Genomic DNA, 19,469 nt, shown 5'->3' with positions numbered 1-19,469 from the left:
GTTTGCAGGAGCACAGACACACATGCCCATACACACACCACACATATGCACAGACATTTTCTAGGAACCCTGCTTTCAAACCACTTCCTCAAAGAAGAAGGGAAAAACAGTTTTAATTTCACAGAACTGACCAGGAGAGATAATGAAGTACTTTCAAAACTCTTTGTGTGTGGAAGCCCTAGAGGCAAACCCCAGAGCTTTCTTACTTTTAGCAACCAATTACCACAAAAAAAGAGTTTCCCCAATTATGAAGTATACTAACACGGGCTGCACAGACTCAATTTCACAAAGTGTATTGGAAAGACAGCATTCACATAATTAATGAGAAAATGCTGCATGTGTTCAGGCCTTCTGTTAATTGATTAAATGAGCCTATGTCTAAATCTGATTATAATCATGCTGTGGCAGTACAATTGAGAATAAGAGGTAAAGGGATTCTCTCGTTCTCTCTTGTACACTCTTGGATATGTGGACACACATCCTCACTCCTACTCCCCTTCTCAAATTTGTAAGAACAGGATAAAAACTGGGCAAATAGGAAAGGTAGCAGACTTCCCTATGGAAAGGGGCATAGCTTAATCACAATTACTTGAACAGTTGTTCTTGGTTTAGTGTCTTGGTTCCTGTTTAATCCATCACTGGCACTTGTAAAGTACAGTGGGCTTTACAGCAGGCGTCGGTTTGATGCTTGTTGTGGTTAGCAGTTAACAAGTGCTGGTTAGTTTTCCCGCGGTGTCGCAATAAAACACAAAACCTGCCATCTGCTTGTCAATTTTTTTAAAGAAGGCCACAGTGTTCCCTAAGGGTTGTGAGAGAAGTTCATCCCATTGAACTGGTCAGCAAGATATCATTAGCTCGTTGTGTACATGAAATCCAGGGGTTAGAGCACCAAGCGTCACAAGCCAGTTTCTTTACCTCCTTGAGCTGATCAGAGGATCAGAGTATCAAGGAAGGATTAGCACTGACTTGGGATTTGTGTGATTGGTTAATTTATTGCGGCGATGGCAGGCCTTTCATCTATGGCAACATTTAATCAGCACGGCCATGGAGGCTATTACGGGTTAGCTCTTTTCTCAAGTCAGCCAGGGCTGCACCATCAGCCCTATCACAATTCCCCTGAAATTTCCAAATTATCTGGAACAGGCTTTAGCCTCACAGTAATAAAAATTAGAAGAGATCCCTGATAGCGCTGGTGGAAAAGGCTTTCACTTGCACAGGGCAAATTATAAATAGTATGAACGTGCACTTTAAAAAAAAAATTCTCCACCTCTTAAGAGATGTGCAGGACTTATCACCCCTGCTCTGATCCAAATCCTCGTGGTTGAAAATTTATATTAGATTTTATCAGTGAGGCCTAAGTCTAGAAAAATCAATGAAGGTTATCTTTTATGTTGCAGGAACTTGTGGAAATATTGATTTTCATTTTATAGTGAATTTGGAGCATGAGTTGGTAATCACTGCTGAGCTGACTACAATGTTTGCCTACTGTATCTTTTACTGAGTTTTGCTCAAGTATTTAAGATAGTATATTCCTGTTGATTTTAGCATGTAGTTTGAAGTCAAATGTTTCCTAATACATGTTGGTGCATCTCCTGTTATATAATGTAATCCTTCAGAGTAATGTTGATTAGCTAATGTCTGTTGAATGATTTCTGAATTTAATAGCAATGCTCAGAATGAGAAAGAGGAAGATTTTCAGGACTCACTCATATATCTTGGTTCTCTTTTTTCTTTTCCAGTCACTAAACCATTAAGTAAAATAGAAAGTATAAGAGAATATAATGGAAAATAAGATAAAGGATGCTAAAAGATAAAATACTTATGTATGAAAAGACTTAGGAACCTGAAAATCTGCTAGTGTAAAATATAGTTATTCAATCTATTAAGCATTAAATCTTTCAGAACTAATGAAAACTAAAAAACTTCTACTAATATAAGACACCGTGGCCAGAGTTTATCAAATGAATCTAGATCCTTCATCTTGTCTCTAAATGCTTTAACTAAGTAAAACAATGCTTCAGAGAGTGAATTTAGAGTTTTTCTCATGTAATGCCCTTATTCAGTCTCTGTACTTTTTATTTCCATAGAGTGTTTTCTTTCAATGTCATTTCTATTGGTGGTGTATCAGTGCAGCAGATTTTAAAATGGATGGATTCTTCAAAAAATCATTTGAATATTCAAATAAATCTGTTCCTGCCAAATTTATGCCATTTTTGTTTTGATTTCAGGTAATGGCAGCTTTCTTTCAGACCTGATATAGAAAAAGGAATTTTTAATACCTTCCTCACACAATCTAACTCTAGGGCAAGTAAAATAAAACTCCATGAATTTCCAAGGATAAAGCCTAGCTGACCATGAGTACTTAAAACAGGGATACTCTGAGATAACTGTAGGGAAAAAAAAATATAGTTAGCTTTAAATAGATTTTGGAGTATGGGTTCTGTTTGTTCTCTCCTTTGCAATTCCTTTGGGTAGGGCCTGTTCTTCCCTGAGTATGGAAGTCATGAGGGAGCAAGACTTTGCCTGAGCAACCTTTTTAGCTTCTTAAGGAAGGATTTAAACCTGTAACTCTGTAGGGATGTTGAAATACATAGGGTTTTTAAACATTGGTGCAGGAAAGGGGACAGAAGTAGAGAAGCGTTTTGCAAACTACATGTCCTCCAGAAAAATATGGCGCTGCAGGTATCCATGAGCATAATCTCTAAATACATCATCATTCTTAGCTGCAGAAAACTGACAGGGAGAAATATATGAATGTAGAGACCTGAATCTCCTTGTTTGAGCACTTGAAGCGTGGTGCTGGAGAACATACAGGGATGCACTGAACAGCATGCACAGATATGTAACATACATACATAGTTCCTAGAATGAGCTGCGTGTCACTGCATTTATTTACATTGTATTGGCATCCTTCTGCAAGTTAATTATACCCCATTATGCTTCTAATGCTGTCATTATTTTAATATCTTAATTTTTAGTCTTCTTCTTGAGTTTTCAGTTGGTACATTTTTGGAGCCATCCATTTTTCTCTGATCCCAGTGTTTTCATATATTGCACAGATTATGGATTTGTAGATATGAGTAATGATGTGTCACTGAGATCAGGGAAAGCAGTATTGAGTCCTTTCAGTCCTTTTTGTGGTTTTTGATGCTCTGATTAGGCTGATTGTTATTCCTTTAACTGGTAATTATTTTCAGGGAAAAAAACCAAAAAAACAAAGGAAATGGAATGTATTCCTTGTGGCATTATAAATTCCTTACCAGTCCTGGAATTTCTATTCACTATAAATACTGGTGGTATATGTAAAGGAAATGAAGGTAGGTTTTAGTTCCAATAATGTAACTTTTATAAACTGCAATGGAATAGAAATTGTTTTTCGTCCTATTGGTAAATGCTTATGATATCCACAGCCTGTAATCCTTGACGGTTGTCCCACAGCAACTCCTACTGACTTCTCTGGTATTTTGAGCTGAAATAATGCAGAGATAAATATTTCAAGGATTAAGCCTGATGTTTGGAGACAGGGTGTGTTGAGTGGGGAGTAGCTAAGTGTAGCAATGTTTTTTCCCTTTAAATTCAAAATGAAATTATGAACATCATAAAATTGCTGACAGTCAAGAAACTCCAAAGAAAAGAGGATCTGCAAAGATTGGTTTAAATTCTGTTATCTGAATCACAGGTGCAATTCCTTTTGATGTCAATGGGAATATTGTCTTTGTTACTGAAAGTAAAATATGACCTGTTGTCTATTTGCTCGTCTGTTATGGAACTACAGATGAGGCTGCAGAACCAAACAGATATGTCTGGACAGATTTGATAGCCTCTGCGAACTGTTAGTCTTGAACCTGGCATTTGCATGGAACTACACTGAATATTTTATTTTGTATACTTTAAGCCAGTGCTAAGTTTAAAGAAAACACTTAAAGGGTTCATAATACAATTATTCAGGATTTGGAAAAATTTTTTGTATTCTCTATAATTATCACATGTTCTTTAAAATTTACTACAATTGGAAAGACTGCTTTTTTCATTACTGAATAATATATTTCCATGAAGTTTTCTTTGAACCATCTGTAGATTCCAGCAGTTCACCTTTTTTATGATTTTTCTCTGCTGCCATTAGTAATACACCAATGAGAAGCTACCAAGTATCTGACAATCATCTGAAGCATTGCTTCTGTTGGAAATATACCTTGCTTAGCTGATTTTTTCACAGTGATAATTGCCAAAGTTGGCTGTTAGTTACAGCTTTATCAAAAGGTTTTGCTCATTAGGCTTTAGGAAATATTTTAGATTAAGTTTGAAGCAAAGGAGATGGGCAGATAGATAATGAGTTATTTGTGTGCTGGATTACTGAGGTTTACTGAGCAATTTTTAGTTGCAGAACAGATTCTCCTACCTCACCATTACTGTGTGCAGGACATGATAGTCTCTTTCCTTTGAATTATTTTAAAAAGCTTTTACCTGCTTTAAGCTATATGACTCTTTTTGGGCCTGATCAAGAAGAGCAAATACCCACAAGAAGGGACAACTTCTCTGGGGAATACTGTGGTGAAGTTCCCCCAGGTCTTTAAAGATTCTTCAAGGAAGAAAATATTTTACCCCAGTTTGCCCCAAAGAAGACAAGTCCTTGTAATTGACCTGGACGAATAAATCTCATAAAAATAATCTTTCCCTTTCAAAATAATTATATACAACTATAGCAAAGCCAAAGGAGTGGGATCTATACGTACCTGGTAGGAAATATGGGGAGCTCAAGTCAGTTGGTTAGCAGGTCGGTTTGGGAAACTCAGCAATTAAAAGGTAATATGGAAACAAGGTGGAATTGTAGGAATAATAAATAAATAGTGATGTTGCTTTTTTAAAAGAAAACAATCTTACTTGAAATAAAACAGTGGAAAATTTGGATTGTTATCCCTTCCTAGAGCTATGTGTATTATGTTGACTAGCCAGTATGTTTCTAGATTATTTTGATCATATTCCTGGGAAATAAGCCAATACAGATAAATAGACTTGATGTTTGAAAAGCCTTTAGGATTAATCTGGTGATTATAGTATTGTAAATTTTGAATTTGACTCTAGAAAATGTAGTCCATTTGACTTTATGAAATAGGTTTTGAAAAAATGTGAAAGGTAAGTGGCTTTGAATGCTATATATCATATTAATTACAGAAAAATGGGAAATATTTCAGAAGTTGAAAAATAGGATTGGAACACATCCTGAGTCAGAGAAACTATTTCAAGTCATTCTCCTGGTAAACATTTTCTTACCTGTGTACATTCCAGCACCATCCTTGCATGTGTTGTGCAGCTCACTCATTCTTACGCAAAATCTTAAATTATCAACATTAAGCAATTAAAACAATTTGGATCAGACAAGAAATGTCGGTTTTGCGCAGTGCCATCAATCTTTTCATCGGTTTGTTTGCTGTACAGGCAAGGTCTGTGAGCTTTTTTTGTCACATAGGTGTTTTTTAAGAAGGAAGAAGTGAAATTAGCGTGTCCATTTTAATGGGTTCAATTTTCTGTAAATGAGAAGAGCACATATTAAGGTTTCTAGCATCATTCTCTGTCATAAATATTTATTAAGGAAATCCAGTTTCTTTTTTAAACCAGTCATTTCCTCAAACTTTCAAACAGTTCTAGGTAAACTAAAAAAATCAGTCTTTCTTTTTAATAAAATGGAGTGTTGTAGTACTGATATTTAACTAATATTTTATTGTAAATGGTGTCTTTATTTTCGTGTACTGAAAGCTTAATAACTTCCAGTTTAATGTGGACACCATTCCAGATCTTAAGATAATTTACACACTACTTCAGTCACTTCAAATTATATGGGCTCTTTTATTTGTAAATTTTTCTTTTATATAATAAAGGTTGGTTTTTATTAATATATATGTGTTGTTCAATTTTACATAAATATCCAAGTAATGATCTTTTGAAATTATCTATGTAGAAGTGAATAAAGTAATTCTGTAAAATATCAATTAAGCATTTCACTCTCAGTAACAACAAAGTGGAAATTCCATAAATTCCATAAAATTCTATTTCTGTCCAGTTCTGAAGGGTCTCTGTTGATTACATGGTAGGCAAAAGGTAAAATAGTCAACAGAATTTATGTCTATGGACCATGTCCTGCTTCTTTTACTTTGGATATGGAAAAATTTTTATGTCTTCTGTTGTTTTCAGTGATGAATTGTAGAAGAGGTAAGAGCTGCAGTGTTTAACTTTGTCATGATGCTGCCAAATAGATATAATAATGAAACTGTCTTGAATATCCAGATACATGCAAATATAAATTTGATTGTAATAGTATCTGTGATTTGTAAAAATGAGAAAATCAGTTTTCTTTTTGTCTAAATTTTCTTGCATTTAATGAATTTTTCAAGTCAAATACCTGCCCATTAATTTTCAATGTACTGTGGTTAACATATTATTTTGTTAAAATCCATGGCAGTCTTCTGTGAAGTACTTAAGAGAAGCTTAAAAAAAGTGTTTGAAAAGTAGCCTGTTTGTAATACAGTATAGAGATATAATTCCTCTGAAAAATATGCTTTTTAGAGTCAAATCATTTCATAGCTACTAGGAAAAAGGCAGGAGTGTGGTTTATTAGAAAACATCCCATCCCATTCCAGTTGTCAAGGTTTTAATCAAAATCCCAGGCCTTTTGGAGTAATCTAAGGATTTTCTCTTCTGTTTTCTTAGTTGTTTTTTGAACTATAATCCCAGTAATGAGCAAGTAACAAAACTCAGCTGTACCTATGAAACTAGCACCTATCACAGTTCTTTCGGTCTCAAACAGGATAACAAGAGCATAACTACTGTGAAGCAATACAATTATGAATTTCTTGAGGGGGAAAAAGGAGAGATAAGTGCACAGAAGTCAGCTAACACTGATGCATGGGTGGCTACAGCATGCAAAGGGTTAACAAGATTTTCATTTTAGATAGTTGCCGTAGTAACAATCAGAGAGCTCAGGCTGTATCTTTTCTATTTGTGGGAAATGTTTAGATTTACAGAGTAGCTCAGCTTATTATATATCTGCCTTGATTGCTGGATAAGGTTCGTTGATTAAAAACAGAATAAGATGCATTTTTATAATACTAAGGGAACCCACTGCCCCCTGCCTCTGCCTCCCATCACTCTTTGTCCAGATCTCTCTCAGCTCTCCCAGCACTTGCCCGCTGCCCAAGGTGTGGCTGTAAATCAAGTTTCACTTGAACTTTCAAGGAGCAGGGGCTGGATCTCCCTGAGCTGCATGGAGCAGGAGTGCTTGGTCCTGAGCATCCCTTTTCTCCTTCCAGAGGCTGATGTGAACCTAAAGCCATGGCACCTAAAGTCAGCTCTGGGTTTAAGCACTGTTTCTTTTGTTTGATGTTGTAGCTTGTGTTTGCTTGTTCACCATCCACAGCTTACTAAAAGAAAGTTTGATCAAAGGTCACCCTGCCGTGGAGGAGTGAAGAGACAGATTTCCATCATCCAATTCTTCTCCTTAGAATCAGCAGGAGCTATCAGAGGCTCTGCAGAGTGACCACCTCCCTTCAATGTGCAAATAGGATCTGCCTTGTGAGAATCAGGCAATTGTTCATTTCCTTCCCTGCAAAGCTGAGGTTTGTGGTGACCACAGCAGCCCCTGTGCACAGTTTGTAGTAGCTGCACAGGAGAGCAATGCCCCGTGCTGATGGCAGCTTCTCACCTCACCTGAAAGCTGGTATCTCCTGGGAGCAGGGAAAAGCCCTGCTCAGCTGGAAGGCCAGGTTCAAGTCTGCCTTGAGCAGCTGCTGCCACTTAGTGCCAAGTGATACGAGGTAGTTGTTTGAAACAGATATGGTGGCTGCAGTAGTGTGGCATTTTAATGCCTAATTCTGTGATAAGAAGAGGAATTCTGGTATAAAGTTGTACTGACTTGTGGGCTTTGATGGGCTGGTCTGCTCTCATTCTGCCAATTTCTAAAGCTTTTGCTCTTCGCAAGCTTGATTTACGTCTGGTGCTTTGTGGTGTTAGGTTGCTTTCTTGGCTCCATAACACACAACTGAGGGTCTTTCTTTCCCTTTTATTGGCTTTATTGGTGTCTTGAAGTGCTAGGAACATTTGGAAGCTGTCTTTTTTTTTTTTTTTTTCCTTTTACTTTCTCAGGTATCTGAAAATTCATTCAAAAATTTTACTGGAAGGATAAAGGATTTGATTTTATTGGATTGGATTGGGTGTTCTTTGAAGCAGGGAACACCTTCAAGGAAAAATTACCTTTTGGAATTAAGAAGTAATTTTATGTGAAACTGGCCTTAGCCAACAGTAGAATAGTTTTCTAATCACTTAAATTCAGTCTGCAATGTGGTGGTACTCAGCTTGACTCTTATTACCACTGTGAGTTTTCATTTCATACAGCAACAACTGCAAAATTAACCTGACCCCTGTACAGGACCTGTGTGCAAATTTGTTGTTCTTTTTGATGCTCCTTACTTTTGAAAGTCGGCCCACTCCCACTTGAGAACCACTCCTTGGATTTGTGATCTTTACAGCTCTTTACAGATCTCTACAGAGTCTTACAGGTCCCAAGGTGTCCTGTTAGAGAACTCTGTGCTCCAGCACTGCTGCCCGAAGTGGCTTCATCGATAAACTGGCAACTGACAAGAGCTTGATACCAGCAGTCTTTAGTCATAGCTGTACCATTTACTGCATTCATCAAATTCACACTGTGTTGTTTCTACACATGGAAGTGAATGAATCCATCAGCTCCCTTTAAGCAAAGGGAGCTGATGGATTCATCCTTTTATCAACTCTGTCATTTAAACATAGGATACCAGCCTGTGTATATCCATCAGTACCAGAAATGAACTTTGGTTCATAGGGAAATTTTTGCTGCAAAGAATTTTAAAAAAATCAAATTTATTTCTTTCTGAAAAAAAAGATCCTTTAAGTAAACTTGTCAAGCTTCCAGTTTCTTTGTCTATTGTTACTTATTTCAAGTGATAATGTTTGTTTTTTTTAGTTCCCTAAAATATGTTAGTATGGGAGGGGTTTGGGCTTTGTTCATTTTTATTTTCAAGTTATAAACATAGCACTGGGTCCCTATCTCCCTTTTACCCCTTCTTTTATGTGTAAAGGTTTCATAACTATCTGTATGAAATTTCCAAGTAAAATGCATAGTCTTGGAACTGTTTTTCCTTATGGAAAGTCTTTTACCCTTAACTTCATTGTGTTCAAAACCAGAAGCCTGAAAACAGCATTCCTACAGTACTTCTTTGTTTCCAGATGTTAAGATCTATTATGCAATAGCAGAGTGCATAATCACAATTATGCATTCATGATGATGCTTGTGCTGGCTTAACTCAGGAATAGTGTGAGAAAGCTAATCTCGAAGCTACAGGCTGTTTTCCTGGACTTTAGATTCTCATCTGAGCTGTTTGTTGAGCCTTACTGGAACCAGAGCCCTGTACTCACCAGTCCTGCTGCTGGATTCTCCATTTTTATCTCCAGTCCCAGTGAAGGACCTTCACCCATTCTTTTGAAACTTTTGTTTTTCATGGAAGACTTGTGCAGTTGCAGTTCTTCGTCATGCTGCGTATGATCAGTACACTGCGACAATTTAAACGAGAGCTGCGTTACACAACAATGTCATACAGACTACAAAACCCGAGGATACTTTTAATCTGTCATTGGGCATTTTACAGAAATTTTAATTTTTGTGTGAGAACAGTGAAATTAAATCCTCATGCTTCTAAGGCAGTCAGTGGGGAAAAAAATTGCCTGATTATGTGTAGCATATTCTTCAACTGGAAGAAAGTAACTGCTTGCAAGGTGAAGGTGCTGCTCTGCTTAGTTCATCTTCTTGGTCCAAGTTTTCTGAAATGATAAAGAAAATGCAAGCACCATGAATCTGTAATTCAGATCTGTTACAGATCATATTAAGAAAACACATAATTTTGCAAAGTATTTTGTCTGTAGTCCTCAAATTAATCAGCTACTTAATACCACTATTATTTATTTTAAAATCTCTGTAATATTTGATGGTTTAGAAAAAAAATTAAATCCCTAAAATACTGCACAGTCATACCTTGAAATCTATTGAACTGATTTTCTTTTGAAGTATTTTTTAATATTTTGAAGGGTATTTCACTGATAATGTTTGGGAATGGGTTTTCAGTGGAATAAAAAAAAATACGTGAAAGCACAAAACATAACTTATGAAAGTTTAACCAGCTAAAGGAAATTTTACAACATTCCATTTTTGATATACTAGAAAAACAGAAATTATAAGTGAATAGATGATGACCAGATAATTCCAATTATTTGTAAACTTTTCTATCAATATTACATATATACTGTGTGTGTATGTAAAGTGAATTGCTCTCCTCATTACATGTGAACAAGAAAGCATAGAGTAATAATAGGAATCGCTAAAGAAACCTTGTTTCATTTTTTTACACATAAACTGTCAAGTATCATGCATAATGCAACAGTGTACCAACTAGCAACATACTTGCAGAAGACCATTTAAGTTTGTTTTTTTATGGACACAAGAAGCTGATTTTAACGCCATCCCCAAGAAGATTGTCCTTGATTTTACATTATCCTGGGTGGGTGTTTCAATTTCTTCCATTTACTATCATGCTCGCTGGGGAAAAAAAATCCTAGTGTCTGCTTAATAGTGATGGAATTTTCTACATGAGGATGTAAGGAGGAATTAGGTTTTACCCCATAATTATATATTAAATCAGTGTTAAAATACAGTTGTAATCAAATCCTTTCATATCCCAAGGCCACACATTTGATACAGTACATTGGAAGGTCAGAATACTTAGCTGAGTATACACCCCTTGAGACTCAACAGATGTACAGATACGCGGCCTAATCCCAAAAATGCATTCATAAGTCTGGAAGATCAGAATTGAGCCTTAATTCTCTAAAGGACTGCCACAATGTTGTGTGGTCCTTTCATCCAAATTAGAATGATTCATTATGCCTAGTCCATTAGCACCATCAGGGATAGGTGTGGGCCATAAAATCTGCATTAGGATTTCTAAATATGTCAAGGATAATCTTAAAAGGAGATAAACTGGGATGTTTTAACTGAACTAAAAATAATTAATCAAAGTCATACATATAGGCTTCTGGTTGTTGAATCCTGTGTTAAACTTCTACCTTAGATGATTATTCTATCTTAACAAACATAAAACTTCAGCAGAGGATTGCATGTTGGATTTATGCTCTTACTTTAAAGTACCACGTTTCCCCTAAGTAAAGAGATATATATAAACACCTAATAAAAGGATGCATAAAAATCTTTTAAAATCCTCAAGAAAGGCATAGATTCTTTTCTATTCCTCAATTCTATTTCAAATTAGAAGGGAATTTATATATAATATTTTTTGTGCATTCAGTGTGCGCACCAGTGAAGTTCAGATATTGTGTAATGCATCACCAGGAGAATTGTGCTGCAGTACCTACACCATTGAGTACAATGCCTTTGTATTGAATATGTATTTCATAAAGACCTCACAATATTCATTGGAAATGTAATCCTAATAGAGCTGCACTCATTTATACAGTTAAAATATGGGACAAGCATCTACAAAGAACTTTTTATTTTCTCTCTCTTTAGGGAGAAAGAGGTTGAAATTAAAAAAAGTTATCTTTTACTACTGCTAAAGCATGACTTATTCACTATTTATGACAAAAACACTCACTTTCCTAAAGTAAACTGCACAACCGGAGTTGCAGTTCCAAACAAAGTAATAAATATATATAATAAGCAGAATCTATAACTAGCTATTCTGTAGTTCTGTGTAATGGGTAATTTTTAGAAGGCTTTATGTATGCCTTTTTTCTTTTTCTTTTTTTTTCTTTTTTTTTTTTTGTGTGTGTATTTTGAATGGATTCATAAAATCATGGAATCGTTTGGGTTGGAATGGGCCTTAATGATCTTCTACTTCTAACCCCTCTCCCTGGGGCAGGGACACCTGCTGCTAAATGCCCCATCCAACCTGGCCTGGAACACTTCCAGATGTAGGGAATCTTACTGTTTGAGCAACCTGTGCCAGTGCCTTACCATTCTCACTGTGAAGTATTTCTTCCTTGTAGCTAATCCAAGCCTAATTTCCTTCAGTTTAAAGCCTTTTCCCCTTGTCCTGTCGTTGCCCCTTTTTCTATTCCGTAGATAAAAATAAACATTTGACGCATGAAATTTGGACTTCTCTAAAAGCTGATTTAAATCATCCATTCCAGGATTAAAAAAAAAAGTATATCAAAAAAAAGAACCCCCAAAGTTGCTCTAAACTAGAAATTATTCAGTACCACTCTAAACTGGAGATAGAGCAATCATTTTGGATGGCTTTGGTGTAAATAGCTAGACCATGGGACCTGGCAGAATTAATCCATATGCAATGTAAATTACTTCATGTCTTCTGGAAAAACCTCTGTAACTGTCCCCTTGATCATCTGAAATACCTATTGTCACATTAACTGCCCCAAGCCCAAATGATACTTGTGAAAGTGAGAGTCCAATTGTCAGGAGCTTACCAGGGGCTGATGGTTTATCCCGCAGTTTAGTCCATCAGCCTGTCCAGACTAAATTTGATGTTTGCAAAATTGCGGCTGGGCCATACTGAGCAGAGTGTTCATCTGTCTTATGTGAGAAGTGTTTGCCAAGAGTGAAATAAGTTGCATTCAAGCAAGTGCATTCAGAAAGTGTTTACTGGCAAATATCAGCATGGCTTCATTAGTAGAGAGATTACGTTCTTAGAGTACACAGTAATTTACAACAGTGAGGTTAACCCAGTAGGAAAAATGCACTGATAATTCAGTGTGAAAGTGTGCAAGCAGCTCTGCATTATATCTTGTCTAAAGATAAGTTATATAGTGTGTGATTTCATCGGTACAGGTACATGTCATCTCTGAAATGGTATTATCCAAAGTATTCAACTTTATAGTACAGCAGGAAGGTTCAACACCCATGGCAGATACCTGAACACTCTGACACACTGACAGTGCTCATGCTACCCACAGGTATCAACTCACCACAACAGAGATGATTCACTCAGAATTGTCAATTTTCAAAATATCTTCAGCACATTTTTGCTAATCACAGCACAAAATATGATTTCCTACTTCTGGTCATTGTGTAAACACACAATACATGTATAGACTGCCTTCCCAAAGAACAAAATGAACAGGAGAGAGAGTAAAAGGAAAAACAGAATGAAAAAGTGAAGTCAAGAGAGTGGTGGCAAAATACACTGCTATCCATTCCATGCTCTTTGAGAAAGGAAGTTATCTATACATAGTCAGGTATTTATAAAATGGGGAACAGAAGAGGGAGGAAGGGGCAGGGGAACAGCAACTATGGGCTGAAGCCAGATGAAGGCTTTAGAGGAAGAAAGGACTGCAGTAGAAAGCCCATCAAGACAGAATGATGTGGGCAGTGGAAGATCACTGTGTTCAGAGATTCATTTCCCAGCTTTTCCATTCCTGTTCCAATCAGTTGGTTGTCACCTCCTCCAGGACCACAGAAGCAATCACCAGGACTCAGCTAGGTCCAGGTATTCAAGAATATAGATTTATTTTAAAGTATTTAGAACTGGAGAAGAGTTTGAAGATGTGTTCCAAGGGTATCTTGAATTAAAAAGAACAAATTGAAGTTGCTTTTGATGGCATTACTTTGTACCCAAATTACAATGATATTTGATTTATACTTATTTTACAGATTTGAAAAATTGCACTTGAGTTAGGTAAAATGAATTGAACCCCATGTTTAGCACACATTATTTTGCATTAGGCAATCACATTTGATTGTAATAAAAGTTTTGAAATCATATTAAAATCCTGACAAGTGTTGGAAAATATTAACATAGCTAGGGGTGGAGGTTTTTTGTTTTAATAATTTCTTTGGTCTGCTTTAGGTTTGTGGACAAAATGTACATAGTGATACATAGTGAAATGTATGTTCAGTCTTGTCACTTGACAAGTGATGATCCCTTGGGGTAAACAGCAGGGTTTCTCAGTTGCAGGGAATCCCAGCTGTCTTTTGGGATTCCATCTGTGTGCACATTTTCCCTCCCTTTTTTTTTTTGTGTTTGCAACATTTAAAAAGGCTTTGGTTTGACCACAGCCTCTTCAACTATTACAAATGTTTTTCTTCTATTGTCACCAAAAAAAGATAGTGGGAAGTAGATACTTCTTTTCTTCATCACTAGTTTCATGGCCCATCACAAGTAACGATTTGTGCAGATCTACAGATTCTTGAACACTCCTCTGAAATCCTGGATCCCACAAGGTTGTAAAGTAGTAACTGAAACAGTTATTCCATGCTGTCTGAAGATTTAGGTAAAATTAACTTCATACATTATGTTGGTGTCAGGTTTTTCAAAGTTTGTGGGTTTGAGAGTTTTTTTTAACCACAAGGACTAAGGATTGCAAAATTTCTTTTGCATTTAGTTCCAGTTTCAAGATCTCCCCTGCAGACATAGTGGGGGCTGTGAAATCTGAAATGCTGGTGCAATTGTAAGATTCCAGAGTGAATGTTTCTAGCTGGAGACTGTCATGTCTTTGCTTTAATTAGTGATGTTGTCATCAGCATGGAACCACAGCACTGAAAACCTCCTGACATCTCCAGTGCTGTATTAGTGGAAAGGAGTTGCCTCTGCATGTCTAGCAAAGAAAGCTGTGGCACTGTGAAGTGCTGCCATGGGCCTTGACTGGCAGGTGTTCCAGAAAAGCCGTTGAGATAAATATTCTTCCAAGACTGAATCCTCCTCAGAAAAAGATAAGAGTTTTCAGGGAAGCTACAGGAAGTGAAAGACAGTCCAGCTGATTGCCGACAAATGAACAACAAAATGGGGATCTCTGTCCATTGGGCTGCTGGGATGGGATTGTCTTACAGCTTCATGAACTTGTAATCAGTCATAAGGTAAAGAAATGCATTTAGACAGTCAGTGTGAGAGGTGATTAAATGGAGTTACCACTCTTTATTCAAAAACATCTTAAAACAAATATTAATTAATCAGGGGTAGTCTGAGACCTATACAGATATCTGTTATTGCACTGTCCAGAATGACCCTTAGGAGCCTTTCCCAACTGAATTGAGTTGATGAGCTTACAAAGTTTGCTGAATTGAGTAGGCTGATCATCAAAGGTGAGCTCAACCTCTCAAGAGGGGATGTTCTGCAGTTTCAGCATGTCAGCCTTGTGATGATCCAATTGAATTTAAATTGAATTTCAAAGAAGAAACTTCTGTCAGTGTATTAACTGGTGTTTTGCTAGCCCAGACTCATATCTGAAGACACCTGAGATATGTTTATAGCTCTACTCCCAGTACACTCTTGGTTTTAATTGACTATATAAACTAACTCTGCCAAGGGGGCATTGGAACTTTCTCCAAGGTCATGAAGATTGTAATATTCTGTATCCTTCATGGGAACTCAGGCTCTTTGAAAGATTTAGGAAGAAAATCTATTTGCAGGAATCAAAATACGGTATGTAAGAAACAAAGCCTTTGAGTATCAGTACATCTCCTTAAATAATGTTGAACACTTCTTGGAACACCATGCCTGGGACAAGATGATCATGTCACAGTGACTTACTGAACATGAACTCAGTAGCACAGCTTCTGAAGGAACTGCTAGCACTGATCAGGCGTTTGACATCAGAATTTCATAGATTTCAAACAACCTTGATCATGCTGTATTTTTCTTCAGCGTGGGGGTTTCCTCAAGTTTCTGCCAGGCCACACACATCATATGTTAGAAATCTTTGCAGGGAAGAGCCCATCTAATGTTACTTGTCAGCACTGATTCCATTTAGCAAGAGTGCAAAACTATTTTCGGCTTGCTGTGATGGCTATTTTTATCTCCATTAACCTCTTGACTGAATATAAACATTTATTGAGGGTTACCTCTCTTGTTTGTCCAGTTGCTTCAAAGGTTAGTGAAAAGTGGATGCCTGTCTGACCTCTTTTATCCTCATTAGCTAATTCTAATTGTTCCCTGAGAGATCACAGTTTTGACCCTGCTTGTCCTTGTCAAATTTGTCTAGTTATGGCATGAAAACATTAGCAGAAATTGAATTTTCAGGGAAACATTGCTCAAGTGTAGAATGTACAGTTACCTAGTGTAGAGCAGTGAACAATAGTGTGGGTCTATAATGTGCCCTCGTTTGAAAAATGTGAGGTAGTTACTGTATGACCCCATCTTACAGACACCCATGTTAGCAGATCCCCGTGATAATACTTGGGCAGCAGGGAGAATGTTTTGTAAGCTTTTGTGTAGCAGTTATTTTGGAGGGAGAAATAAAATTATGTTTGGTTTTTGAAGTCTTATATGTAAACAGCTGCAATATGGTTGCTTCTGTATCAAGAAAACTTTTTCCATGTGTGTAAAAAGGTACATTTCTTAAGCTAGAGATATTCTTGCTAGTACTTTAAAAAAAACCCAAACGAAAGAGTGTAAAGTAGGTAACACCTACCACCACTGTTTTGGGAATGACCAACTCAATTTTGCAGTATGACAGATAAATCTTATGAATTACAGGATGATTTTCATAGAACTCTCTGAGAGCATGAACATGAACACTCAAGTAGGATGATGTCCCAAAGGTAAAAGAGCTGTCATGAAGAATATGTTGCCCTGCCAAGACTTTCTCCGTGCCAAGCCAAGAAAGCCCTTTTTCATGTTCCTTGGTGGTTCTCAGCTGCAGTTGTGCCATTGAGACAAAGGACCTGGCAGGTCTCAATTAGGTATCTCAAACAGACAGGTCCTGGGCTTCAGAGGTTGTAACCAGTGCCTTAAATTCCACAGGCACTTAGTGCAAATTAAAAAGCACTGGTGTAATGCGCTCAAAGCACGATATCCTGCTTTAGAAGCGGGTTGCCGCATTCTGCACCCGCTTCAGCTTTCAAATGGATTTAAAATGTAGCCTCAGGTATAGCGCATTGCAGTAGTCTAATCTTGAGGTGATAAAGGCATGACTGATTTAACCATAGCTTCTTGTTATCTTGGACTGGGGTCTTTTCATTTTAACCATTTTAAGGAAATGGCCTTTCCTGAATCAGCAGGCTTGCTTCAGTTCTTACTATGTAATAAGGCACAACCAGAGCAAGCCTCTCTCAGTGGTGAACACCTATGAAGGTGTGTAAACCTCACAGGATGCCAGACCCCAAGAACTGCTGCCGTGGTCCTGACCTGCCTTACAGCTCACACAACATGACTGTAAGGTGCATCAAAGGGAAGCCACTGCTGGTATCCCTCAGTGGAGCTGCCAAGCTTTACAAGCAGCTGGGGTCTTGTGAAGTTTTGCTTTCATATTAAAATAAGTTTATTTACATATCTGTGCAGCTTGGGAGCAGAGCTATGGGAGAATGGGAAATTCTTTTGAGGTGTCCACCAGTTCTTCTGGGCTAGCAGAGCTGTGAGATGAAACACCCTGTTCCTCCTCCAGCCTATCTCTAGTGTTTAGAGACCACTTACAGCTGCAGAGCTGATTACAAGTTCAGCTGCCAAGCTGACCTGGAAGCTAATTTAGTGATAACCATGGAGTTCTTTAAGTTCCGAAAAAGCCCTGTAAATGGGAAATGGCAAAGCAGACACACATGCTGACTGCTGGTGCTCAGTCCACCTGCTGCCCCCACTGCTTCATCTCAGAAGGGATGAGGCCTGGGCCCCTCTCCTTGTCTGGAGAAAACTGGGGCAGTGGCCTGGGACTAAGCCTACCACTTACTAAAGGAGAAATTAATCTCCATGAGAAAGTCAAACGGTATCTCTGTATCTCATTCTTCCTCAGCAGTATGTGGTTAAGTATAATCCTTTCCCAGGACATATTATTTGTCCTGTCTATGTAGATAAACTATTGCCCAGCACAAGAAGATCCTGATATTATTTGAGGCTTTTTGATACCACCTTAATGCAGATAATACCCTTAGAGATGGAAGAGACACAATGAAATGTCAAACGTCTGGAAAGAAGTAAACCAGAAATAGGAATTAGATCTTGTGAAAATTAAATAGATGATCCCTTCTGCACTTAAAAGATAGAATTTTGGTTTGTTCTGTTTTTTAGCTTGGCCTCCAACTTTGGAAAAAAAACCTGAAACCTTTTTTGAATGTCTTAATAATTTGTGGTGTACTTGGAAAAGTCTCTTACCTGGATACTATTTCACTGTCTTTTGATTGCACTTGGGATTACCAGAGATTGAAAGCACATATAAGCACAAAAACATGTTAAAGGCTTGACTGAAATGGCACTTGGAGAAATGCAGCAAGTACTGGAGAGTGTCCTGATCCTCCTCTTCATTATTGCTATGCAGCCATAGTTGCCAACATTCTTGCTACAGCTTGTATTCAATTAGGGTATGATTCTCAGCTGTGTGAGGAAAGCCACTCTAAATTGTTTCTGTGGCATCCTTAGTACTGTTCTGGAGTAAATTGCAGTAAAGTTCAGAGTTTTCTATGATAGAAGATAGAGGTGTTACTTTGATTACCTTTCATCTCATCTGTTGCATCTCTTTTTCAGTTCTTCCCTTGTTTCTGTCATTTTTTTCTATGTAGCCCATATGTATATGCTTTGCACTGATTTAATAACTGTCAATGTCAGGCTTCTTGATAATTTACATAGAAATTTAACTGAATTTAAAAAAATAAAATTGTTTTGCTTACTGGTCAATTATTAATTAGAATTTAAATTAAGAATACTAGTGCATGCAGTTGGGCTGACTCTTTTAATACTCTATATAAGCAAAACATATTTTCTGCAACTTCCCACAGAGAAAGCAGCATTAGGAGCTGAGACATTGCATGTCTTTTGTTTCAGTATTTTTACACCAGATAGGTATATTTTTGCTAGATGTTACCTTCCTTTTTCCTAATTTCATTCATAATTTCAATTTGGTTTTTTTTTCCAATATATAGGGAAGATGAATAATGTCATGGAGTGCATATAGAAGTGTGATTTATGCACAAATATCTGTATGAAAAATGTAAAATCTAAAATGAAAATAAGTAAGATGCAGTGTACTTGATAAAACAGTATTGCAGTCTAAACAGATAAAAAACCCACAAAAATATGAAGACCTGTTACATTTAATCTTTTTCTATCATCTTTATTAATATATTAATGTAATTATAGTAAATATATATTATTTAAGGTTATTGATTTATCTTACATAACTAAAATATTTTAAGCAATATCTTATTTTGAATAAATATTTTCAGGTACATTTTATGAATGTAATATGTTCTGTGGTAACTGTTTTTATTCTTCACTGCATTTCTAGAATACTTAACAATAATAAATATTGGCAAAGCATCTGGAATGTCCATGAAAATAGGATTTATTGTATCTTAAATTTTTTTATTTTGGTCAGTAATACAGAATATTACAATAAAAAATAGGTTGAGACAACTAGAGAATTATCGGTGGAGTATAAAAATAATTAAATTCTCTTAAAAAATGTTGGAATGTCTTGGACAGAATTAAATCCCA

General features: G+C 36.8%; 1 protein-coding gene across 2 annotated transcripts in view; it reads left to right on the top strand.

The window, feature by feature from the left end:
• The window catches only part of ZFPM2 (zinc finger protein, FOG family member 2), a 308,930-nt gene that overhangs the window by 176,098 nt on the left and 113,363 nt on the right, over positions 1 to 19,469 (top strand). The gene's annotated exons all lie outside the window — the stretch shown is intronic.

This window comes from Melospiza georgiana, chromosome 1 (genome assembly GCF_028018845.1).
Source record: "Melospiza georgiana isolate bMelGeo1 chromosome 1, bMelGeo1.pri, whole genome shotgun sequence".
Taxonomy (NCBI): Eukaryota; Metazoa; Chordata; class Aves; order Passeriformes; family Passerellidae; genus Melospiza; species Melospiza georgiana.
This window is presented reverse-complemented; position numbering and strand designations above follow the sequence as displayed.